Source organism: Cebus imitator, unplaced genomic scaffold (genome assembly GCF_001604975.1).
Source record: "Cebus imitator isolate Cc_AM_T3 unplaced genomic scaffold, Cebus_imitator-1.0 Scaffold118, whole genome shotgun sequence".
Lineage (NCBI taxonomy): Eukaryota > Metazoa > Chordata > Mammalia > Primates > Cebidae > Cebus > Cebus imitator.
In genome coordinates this window covers 3,463,601-3,474,985 of record NW_016107433.1, presented here as the reverse complement: position 1 = coordinate 3,474,985, position 11,385 = coordinate 3,463,601, and the positions used below count along the sequence as shown (strand labels likewise).

Here is an 11,385-nt window from a genome sequence, read left to right as displayed (position 1 = left end):
TTGGCTGGGCGCGGTGGCTCACGCTTGTAATCCCAGCACTTTGGTAGGCCGAGGTGGGCATATCACCTAAGGTCAGCAGTTCAAGACCAACCTGGCCAACATGGTGAAACCCCATCTCCAATTAAAAAAAAAACCTTTAATAATTTCAAGTATTAGCAGGGCAGAAGGCCACGGTTAGCCAAGAGTCCACCAGGGCTTCAAGATATTGGTAATATTCTGTATCTCAGTTGGGAGGAAATGTATTGTATTTATTTTATTGTTTTTATATACATGTATAATGGTATATTAAAATTTCATAATTGACATGAAAAAAGGAAACAAAAAACAAGATCTTTCTTTTTTTTTTTTGAGACAGAGTCTCACTCTGTCGACCAGGCTGAAGTGCAGTGCATAATCTCAGTGCAGTATAATCTCAGTTCACTGCAACCTCCGCCTCCCAAGGTCAAGCAATTCTCCTACCTCAGCCTCCTGAGTAGCTGGGACCACAGGTGCACACCACCATGCCTGGCTAATTTTTTGTATTTTCAGTAGGCACCAGGTTTTGCCATGTTGGCCAGGCTGGTCTCAAACTCCTGACCCCCCTTGGCCTCCCAAAGTGCTGAGATTATAGGCGTAAGCCACTGCGCCCCACCAAGGTCTTTACTTTTTAAAAGCTCACTCACAATTTTTCAAAAGCAGATTATGCTTTAGTATTGCCAGTCTACTTCTACATGCCCATCTCTAACTGTTCAAGATCTACTTCAAATGACACCCCCATGAGGCCCTCCCTGACATGTCCATTTCCTATAGAGGAGCCCACTGTTCCTGTCTACTCGGCCGCAGCTCCTGATCACTATCCCATGGAATGTGCATTGTATGTGTCCCTCTTTCTACAAGGGAAAGGAAGATATCATCTTGGTGTTCTTTATATTTGAAACACCTACCATGGTGCCTTGCATATATAACAGATGCTCAGTACAGCTTAAATTATTTCATAAGATATTTACTGAAATTATGAAATAAAATAAACATTAATGTTAATGTTATAACTGAATCTGGATTTCAACCTCAAATATATTAATGCTATCCATGTGCTTCCAACATCACCAATATATTTGAAACAACGCCTATCAGCATTTTAGCTGGTTTTCTTTCTTTGGCAGTAATTGCCACAACTGTAGATATGAGCTCATTTGAAGGAATGAAAAGAGCTCTCCCTAAGATCATTTAATAGACCTATGCATAATTATCAATTTCCTCTTGAAGCTAACATTTGCTAAAAGAAAAGGAAAGAATCTATTAATGATCAAAATACTTGACTTTCTAGACCTATTCCATTTAATGGGGAAAACTCAGTTCTCCAGTCTTGGGTTACTGCCAGGTACTCTTTTACCGGGAATTATTCTAAACTTCTAATCACAGTTCAACAACCATCTGCCAAATCATATACAGGTATTGATATTTGCCACTCTACACTTAAATTACATCAAATGTCAATGCAATCAACTCATTAGAGGGCTTGTATCGAGCTTCAGTGCTCACCACCCACTTCTGCACCTCTTTGATTAAACAGTGTATAGACGATAGTCCCTTTCTGTCTAACCAGCTGATCAGCTCAGTCATATTGCTAATATAAAATCAAATGAGTGGGAGAAGGAAGCGGTAAAAGAGCCCTGTGAGCACTTTGGTTCCCTCTTAGGCCAAATATCAATATACTACAGTCTAGCAAGAAAAGCAAATGAAATTACAAAATTGCTTAGAGAATCATTTTAACGGAAAGTCACAAGAGGTCATTTAAAAAGCACTGTATAATTGTCCCGAGATCACATTTTGCTAGCATTCTTCCACCTTCTCTGCTACCTGAGATTTTAAATCTTTCTTGCTGATGTAAAAACCATAAGCAAACCTGGAGTGTGACTGACATGTGCAGATTCTGAATGCTGGAGGTCATCATGGCTTACTGGTAAGCTGCCCACTGCTCCAAATTTTATATCTCTTCTGTCCCTCAGTTATTGCCTGACATGATTTAACAACTGTAATTCCTTATTTAACGATGTCAAAGGTTTTTAGGAAATTGACTGTATTTCACCAACGATATATTTCTTCTTGATTACAGAGTGGTTAAAATGATTTTAAACCAAGACAGCAAAATAAAGCAGTAATAAAATCAATAAAAGGTGCTTAAAACATTCCTTCTATTAGGTAATGGCATTTAAAATATCCGTAGCTTGTAATGGCACTTAGGATATGCCCAAAAATCAATGAGCTAAATTACTTATTGAACTAGTTAATTTGAACATTGAGTTTTTTATGTATATTGATAAAATGGGCTTACAGAACACTGGCAAGTAGCAATACTGTGTCCATGGTCAGATGTCTCCCTCTGCTGGAAAAAAAAAAATTAAACCATTTCTTTCAGTTATGCAACAAAAAAAAACAAAAAATTACAAGCTGTAACATCAAAAAGTCCACCAGAGACTTCTTAATCTTAAAAATCTCCAGAAATTCATGACAATAATATGAAATCATTAAGGGTGAAAAACACACACACAGTTTTCAAAAACTTTGTCATTAATCTGGAATGCGGTATTTCTAACCAGTATCAAATAGCAGACGAGAACCACCATTTAATTATTTCAAAATTCTTTTCCTAATTTTCTAAATATTATCATAGGGATTTGGGGAGATATATTATTAGAAATAAGATTCTAAAAGCCTTGAGTCCTCTCTCTTTGATGTCAGAAAAAAAGGGGGTTTGAATTCTAAAGAAGCAAGTATAAAACTATGCTCAAGGAAAAGTCTGCTTTCTTAGATGTTTAATTTGATCAAAATCAAGTTGGAACTATCTCTGTAAATGAAGGTTTCTGATAACTCAATGTATAAATTCACGAAACAGCTTCACACGCCTCTCCCTGCGTGGGGTGGTATAAGAGTTTCCAGCGCTATTGTTACCATTTTTTTTCAAACATCTACTATTTAAAATGCTAAGTACTTTGCTGAAAAGACTCTTCACCGCTTTTCAATTTCTCCCCCTGCCAGTTGAGCCCTAAGCAGGTGTTAGAGTTCTGAAGAGCTCGCCTCAGGACTTTTAACTCTTAACTACAAAAGGGAGCTTCAGAAATTATGATAAAAGGTGTTAAGAGAGAAATGAAGGTGAAGAGGTTATCTGACACACAACTGAAATTGTACATAGTACCTTTCAGCTACCCAGAACAAACCATTTTCGTTGTAAATGGTTTCATCAACAGTAACCCACATATTTCTTCAGTCATATTTCCATACACTTCATTGATATTCAAAACAATGGGCACATGTAAAGTTACATGCTCTGACAGGGGAATTTTTTTTTTTTTTGAGACAGAGACTCGCTCTGCTGCCCAGGCTGGAGCGCACTGTTGTACTCTCGGCTCACTGCAAGATTCAAGCGAGTCTCCCAGAGTCAAGCAAGTCTCCTGCCTCAGCCTCCCGAGTAGCTGGAACTACAGGCACATGTCACCATGCCCATCTAATTTTTGTTGTTGTATTTTTAGTAGAGACAGAGTTTCACTGTGTTAGCCAGGATGGTCTTGATCTCCTGACCCCTTGATCCACCCACCTCGGCCTCCCAAAGTTGTGGGATTATAGGCATGAGCCACTGTGCCAGGCCAAGAATTTTTTAATCAAAGAACTTTGCTTATTCTATATGAGTTTGGCTTTGTTTTGGGTTGTTTTGTCTTTAGGTGGGATGAAATAGGAAACTACACAAAATAATGTGTCTTTTCTTTTTACATACTGAAACATCATTGGCCAAGGCATTATGGATATACTGTGTAACACAGTGCCCAAGTTACACAATACAGTTGACCAATGTCTGACTGCTAGGTGCGGATGCTAAAAAGATGAGTAAGCTGTGGTTCTGGCCTTCACACATACCCCAAAACAGAAGAGATACACATCAAATAAACCATTACAATCAAACCTGATGATGAGTACTATAATAGAAATATGCACACCTGTAATCCCAGCCTCTCAGGAGGCTGGGGCAGGAGGACTGTTTCAGTTCAGGAGTTCAAGACCAGCCTGGACAACATAGCAAGATGCCATCTCAATTTTTCTTAAAAAAAAGAAAGATGCACAAAGTGTTGTGAGGACCCAGAGCACAGAAGAACCAACTCTGCCTAGAGAAGGCAAAGAGAAAGCTTCTACAGAAAAGATGACCTCCTAAATGAGTCCTTGAGAAAGATCTAGGAATTCTCCTGGTGTATAATAAGTTTCAACTAAATTAGCACAGAGAAAAGCAAATTGTTGGAAATAGCTGAACTGATTGTAATTTCAGGTGGGTCTGGCAGGGACTGAGACCAGTAGGAAATAAGTTTCACAAAGGTTGGTTGAGGTCAAGTTGGGAAGTCTTAAATGCCTTCTTAAAGTTCAGATTTTATCTTGTGACACTAGAAAGGTATTGAAGGACTTTAAGGAAGTAGTATCAGTGTTATCCAAAAGATCGTGAGGATGGCTAAATGGTAGAAAGGGAAGCTTTATTGGTGATATCAGTTTGCAAACTGGGAAAGGATGGACAGTATCCAGCATGTGCCAGAGGTGCTCTCTCTTCAAAAAGGGGAAGAAGAAGTTGAGTTTTATGCCCAATGGGGCCTGCATCACACAATAGAGTCATACATATTCAGCAGGTTTGGGGGAAAGCTATATATATTTATGAGGGGAGCTGAGTGCATGCACAATGGGCAAACATATATGCAACATACGTCCTGTGTTCGCTTTGGGGAGAGGTTTTAGCATTAAAATTAGGTGGAATTTGGCTGTTTACAACAAAAACTGAACTACGGGACACAAAGGTGCATAGCCTCTATAAGCTGGCTGAAACTGGCTTAAGGTCTGCAATTGCTATCAGAAAAGAATGTTCGTAAGTAAGGCCAGTCTGCTGTCCAATCATAGTTGTGGGGCTGTGGGTAGTAAATCAGACTCAGCTATCAGTCTGATAGCTCCTATTGTTAGCGAGTTTAGCAAGTGTGGTTTTATTGTAACTTAATAATTTAGAAATGTGCCATGCCCGCTGGGACTGGAACTCTCAACCTGGAGGTTTGGTTCGGTTTGGTTCGGTTCAGTTCGGTTTGAGACAGGGTCTCACTCAGTCTCCCAGGCTGGAGTGCAGTGGTGCAATCACAGCTCACTGCAGCCTCGACATCTGGCCTCAGGTGATCCTCCCACCTCAGCCTCCCAAGTAGCTGGAACTACAGGTGCATGCCACTACGCCTGGCTAACTTTTGTATTTTTGGTAGAAACAGGGTTTCACCATATTACCCAGGCTCGTCTCGAAATCCTGGACTCAAGCAATCTGCCCACCTCAGCCTCCCAAAGTACTGAGATTACAGGTGTGAGCCCGGCAGGTAACTTTTTGTTTCCTTAACCTTAGGGTCCATCTTAGTTGATAAAGGGACGTCTGTTTTGATCTCTCAGATCACATCAGCACTACACTTTGTGGGAGGAAAGAACACCAGCAATGTGGAAGATCGCTTGAAGGTTCTAGCTGGAAGCAGCCAAGAGGTACTTGAAATAATCTTGCTGAGAGCCAACAGAAGGCACAGCAGATGACTACTGAGATAAGGAACAAACTGCAGATATTTAGACAACTTGAGAGGATAGGATGTCCGTGGTAACAAGGCATTACCACAAATCCAAGTTAACTCCTACTTTTCATCTGACTTCCATGTCAAAAAGAAGAAATGTTCATAAATTATAGGAGCAAGGTACTGATTTTTTCAAGACTTCTGCCTTTTCCTGTTCTTGCATAGAGGGAAAAAAATGCAGTTTATTGGTGACAAGCATTGTTCTATTCTTTTTTGCTTTATTGAGGTATAACTGACAAATAAAAATTGTATATATTTAAGGTGTACAACGTAATGTATTTTTGGTTTTTATTGTTTGGTTTTCTTTTTGAGACAGAGTCTCGCTCTGTCACCCAGGCAAGAGTGCAGTGGCACAATCTTGGCTCACTGCAACTCCCACCTCCCGGGTTCAAGAGATTCTCCTGCCTCAGCCCCCTGAGTAGCTGGGATTACAAGCATGTGCCAACACATCCAGCTAATTTTGTATTTTTAGTAGAGGTGGGGTTTCACCATATTGGCCAGGCTGGTCTCGAACTACTGACCCCAAGTGATCCACCAACCTCAGCCCCCCAAAGTCCTCGGATTACAGGCGTGAGCCACCACCACACCGGCCCAATGTAATGTTTTGATATCTATATACATTGTGAGATGAGTAGCACGATCAAGCTAATTAACATAACCATTACCTCACACCTATCTTTTTGTGTGTGTGGTGAGAACACCTAAGATCTACTTTATTAGTAAATTGCAAATATATAAGAGAGCTATATTAGTTATGTTAGTTATTAGTTGTATTGGCTATATTCTTAAAACATAAAGTACACCAACTTCAAATTGATTCAACTGGCTTTAGATTCCTTCTTGACAGTTCTTCTAATTTCATAAAAATGCTTATTAAGTTTATATTCAACTTCAACCAGATCAAGTATGTGTGCATGTGCCCTGATATGGAAGGGACATATAAAACTGAAACTAGCAGCCACATTTGAGATAGGATTGTGGCTGATTTAATTTTCTTCCAACAACTGTTATTTAATACTGATGCTTCAGGTTTTTAAATTAAAAAGAAATGCTTCTTTGGTTTTGTGTTTGAAGAAAACAAGGAAAGGAAAAAATATCTCTGTCTTTAGAAAGATAAAGAGTTTTGATTGGGTGCAGTGGTTCACACCTGTAATCTCAACACTTTAGGAAGCCAAAGCAGGCAGATTATTTGAGCTCAGAAGTTTGAGACCAGCCTGGGAAATATGATGAAACCCAATCTCTACCAAAAATACAAAAAATTAGCTGGACATGGTGGTACATACCTGTAGTCCCAGCTACTCCAGAGGCTGGGAGATGGGAGGATCACTTGATCCCAGGAGGCGGATGTAGCAGTGAGCTGAGACTGCACCACTGAACTCACACCTGGATTACAGAGTGAGACCCCCCATCTCAAAAAAATAAATAAATAAAATAAAGAGCTTCAGCCAAGTGCAATGCCTCATACCTGTAATCTCCATAATTTGGGAGGCTGAAGTGGGTGGACTGCTTGAGCCCAGGAGTTCAAGACTGGCCGAAACAACATGGTGAAAACCTGTCTCTACAAAAAATGCAAAATATTAGCCAGGTATGGTGGTGCACATGTAGTCCCAGCCATTCAGGAGGCTGAGGTGGGAGGAGCACCTGAGCCTGGAAGATCAAGGCTATAGAGCCATGATCATGCCACTGCCCTCCAGCTGGGAACAGAATGAGACCCTGTTAAAAAAAAAAAAAAAAAAAGTAAAGAGCTTCAACTGTTTTCAAACCTTGTTCCTGTTTTGATGCTATATCCATCAGTCTACATCTGAAAGTCAATTAAAAGGGAGAAGAAAGAAAACAACATGTTTAATTTTTACATGGCCATGAAGCACAGCTCTGAAAAGAATCAGAATATCAAGGCAAAAGTGAAGGGAATTTTCCTTCCACCCTCTGAAGTTGCAGTAACTTGAGTCTCTGGAATAAACTGGCCATAGACAGATTAATTAACAGGAGAAAAGGCTTACAAATTTATTACATGCACATGCATGGGGGTCCCACAGAGTATGAGACTTGGAGAACATCTGTAACCACCTGACGAGCTCTTCCAGCCTGCTACACAAATAAAGACCATGGCATTGCAGTAAAGAAAGAGTCTAACTGACCCGAGGCTGGCCATACTATGAGGGAGACAGAGCTGTCACTCAAATCAATCTCAAAGGCTTATAGGTTAGGAGTTTTGGGGGAAGGGATGGAGGTAGGTAGGAAATGGGTGCTTGCTGTTGATTGGTTGGGGCAGAGATAAAATCATAGTGGGTAGAATTTGTCCTCTTGAGCTGAGTTGCTCCTGTGTGGGGCCACAGGGGCGGTTTCGTGGTACAGGTTGAGTTGTCAGAGGTATTCAAACCAGAGCAACTCCATTTTGAGTGAGGGCTAGGAAAATGAGGCTGAGACCTGCTGGGCTACATTTCCAGGAAGTTAGGCATTCCTAACCTCTAGACATTTATGGTTAAGGGAACAAATTAGTAATGTTTACTAAGCAGACCCAGACTTGGGAGTGTCCAGATACCCCGATAGCTGGAGAACAAAGGCATTCCTCAGTAAAGATAATAATATCGATTCTTGAAAAATATAGTAATTAAGAAAATTAATCCTTTATCACAAACCCTTGTAGCAGAGCACATCTCCCCATATATACGAGTATTGTGCCTAGGGTGGACGTGTTCCTTCTCTTACTTTTGGGAACGTCCTACTCTATCTATGGAGGAGCTGTTCTTTCACCACTTTACTTTCTTAATAAACTTGCTTTTACTTTGCACTGCAGACTCACCCTGAATTCTTTCTTGCACGAGATCTAAGAACCCTCTCTTGGGGTCTGGATTGGGATCCCTTTCCTGTAACAGAGCCATCGGATTCCTTTGGAGCCATCGATGTCAGATATGCAAAAAAAACCTGAAAAGATATCTCAAAAAGCCAATCCACCACAGTGATGTTATCTGCAGGCATAACTGGGGAAGTTGCTTATCTTGTGACCAGTCTACACCTTAGCAGAATTAGCTCCTCTCCACCCACGACCCTGGTAGTCTCTTATTAGCAGTGGTTGAGTTTTAGGGAAAGGCTACTATCATTTAAACTATAACCTAAATGTCTTCCAAAGTTAGCTCGGCCTAAGCCAAGGAATAACTAAGGCAGCCTGAAAGCTAATGGCAAGAGTGGGGCATTGGCCAGATCACATCTCCTCACTGACATACTTTTCTCACTGACATAATTTTTGCAAAGGTGGATTCAAGTCCAGATGGTTGAAATTTATGTAGTATCCCGAGCTACAGAAAAAAATAGTGGGTTGAGGCTGGGCACAGTGGCTCACACCTGTAATTCTAGTACTTTGGAAGGCCAAGGCAGATGGATTCCCTGAGCTTAGGAGTTCAAGACCAGCCTGGGCAACATGGTGAAACCCCATCTTTACTAAAATACAAAAAGTGAGCTGGGCATAGAGGTGCACACCTGTAGTTCCAGCTACTTGGGAGGCTGAGGCACAAGAATCACTTGAACCTGGGAGGCAGAGGTTGCAGTGAGCTGAGATCAGGCCACTGCACTCCACCCTGGCAACACAGTGAGACTCCACCTCCAAGAAAAAGAAATGGAGGTTGGGATTTCTAGGGGGTAATGATGGCGATAGGTTATAGGGGGTTGAGGAGAGGAAACACAATGAACAAAGGCTGTCTTGTTATGCAGATAAAGTCTCTCAGGTAGTGTCCTCAGAAGAATAGGTGATGCAGACCTTTATGCAGATAAAGTCTCTGAGGTAGTGTCCTCAGAAGAATAGGCGATGCAGACCTTTTTAGTCTCCTTTCCTGTGAGTTTGTCTTTGCTGTTTGATGAGATCATAAGCAGAGGGCTCGTGACAATTACATTCCTCTTGGAGGAACTTTTCTTTAGTGAGATAAGGAAATATCTGAGAAAGCCTCTCCCACAGCTTAGAGAGGGAAAGAGGCGCAAGAGACAGGGGGTGGGAGAAGGTGAGAGAGACCTTGGTTCTCCTTTAGTTCAAAGCACTCAGCAGGCCAAAAGCATCCTACTTTTTCTGATCCCCAGCAGCCAGAAAAACAAAAGTAGCCTCAAGACATCTTAAAATATTCAAGAGACTAAACTAGTTGTTTGCTTATTTATGTTAATTGAATGAATTCTTTTTATTAAAGCAGAAAGCATGCATAATCAAAGACGAGGAAAATTCAAAATGAAGGTCTTATGAGGCTTACACCAAAGTAACTCCCAAGGCTGAATCTGACCTCCTGGGTATTTTCTTTTTATAGTCAACAGTTATAAGTGTTCCTAGACCAATCTTAAAGGGTCTTATTTTAATCTCAGCAGCCTCTAACACAGATTCTGAAAGAAAATTAACTCTTCAGATAGGAGGTTTCCTGTAGTCTACACACTACAATCTCTCTGGGCTTTATCCACGATAGGTGAACTGTGCTCCATTGTGACAGCCTCACAGGCTCTCAAAGCACAATGTAAAGTGATTTTCTAACATATTTGTACCATGCAAAGTTTCCTGTGGAGAGTTCCATTTCCTGGATATGAACTAGAAATTGCTATAATTTTTTTAGTTCTTTTTAATTTGCAGCTAAATGAAATATGACAACAAGAGGAATAACAAGCAGGTAGGTATCCAAGGCCAACACATAGGGTCATCGCTTGTGCAAAGCATAAAACAAGGAAAATCTCTTTAAACAAACTAGGTCTTTCTGTAACTGAGGAAGGAGACCCAGCCATCTGGGATTCCCTCCCCCTCTGTCATCCACTGTGCAGCTCAATAGAAGACAGAGCAGGCCAGCTGGCACCTCCTGAATCTCCTTCCTGAAAATAACACACTTGGTCTTGGGGAAACTCTCTGGAAGACACTATTTTTACTTAAAACAAGATCAAACCAGAAACCTTTTCACATGTGAGTCCTAAAACTGTAAACCAGAACCCTTTCATATGTGATTCCTGAAACTGTAAACAGAGACCTGTTCACATGTGAGTCCTAAACTGTAAACCGGAACCCTTTCATATGTGATTCCTAAAGCTATAAACCTCTAAGATTCTTCCACGTGTAACATCTAAAGTATAAGCCTATATAAAGGCAGAACCTTCCTTTGTTAAATGAGCTGGGCTTTTGACAAATTACTGCCTGGTCTCCCAGCGGAATAAACTCTTCCCTCCTTTATTTGGTGTTCAAGGGATCCATTTCCCACAGCCGCTCCTGCTACATAACAATTAGCCATGGGGCTTCTTCTCCGATAAAACACCAAATGGCGGATGACGCCGGTCTGGGGGCCCTGGGATGGGGAACCGCGGTGGCTTCCGCGGAGGTTTTGGCAGTGGTATCCGGGGCCGGGGTCGCGGCCGTGGACGGGGCCGGGGCCGAGGCCGCGGAGCTCACGGAGGCAAAGCCGAGGATAAGGAGTGGATGCCTGTCACCAAGTTGGGCCGCCTGGTCAAAGACATGAAGATTAAATCTCTGGAGGAGATCTATCTCTTCTCTCTGCCCATCAAGGAATCTGAGATCATTGACTTTTTCTTGGGGGCCTCTCTCAAGGATGAGGTTTTGAAGATTATGCCGGTGCAGAAGCAGACCCGTGCAGGCCAGCTCACCAGATTCAAGGCATTTGTTGCTATTGGGGACTACAATGGTCACGTCAGTCTCGGTGTTAAGTGTTCCAAGGAGGTGGCCACTGCCATCCGTGGAGCCATCATCCTGGCCAAGCTCTCCATTGTCCCCGTGCGCAGAGGCTACTGGGGGAACAAGATCGGCAAGCCTCATACC

The 11,385-nt window shown here is 41.7% G+C and overlaps 1 pseudogene across 1 annotated transcript in view; it reads left to right on the top strand.

The window, feature by feature from the left end:
• Positions 1-10,870: 10,870 nt before the first annotated feature.
• Positions 10,871-11,385, top strand: part of LOC108311702 — a 21,152-nt pseudogene continuing 20,637 nt past the window's right edge. Inside the window, exon 1 of the transcript XR_001828330.1 lies at positions 10,871-11,380. The product of XR_001828330.1 is annotated as a 40S ribosomal protein S2-like (transcript). The remainder of the gene's footprint in view (positions 11,381-11,385) is intronic.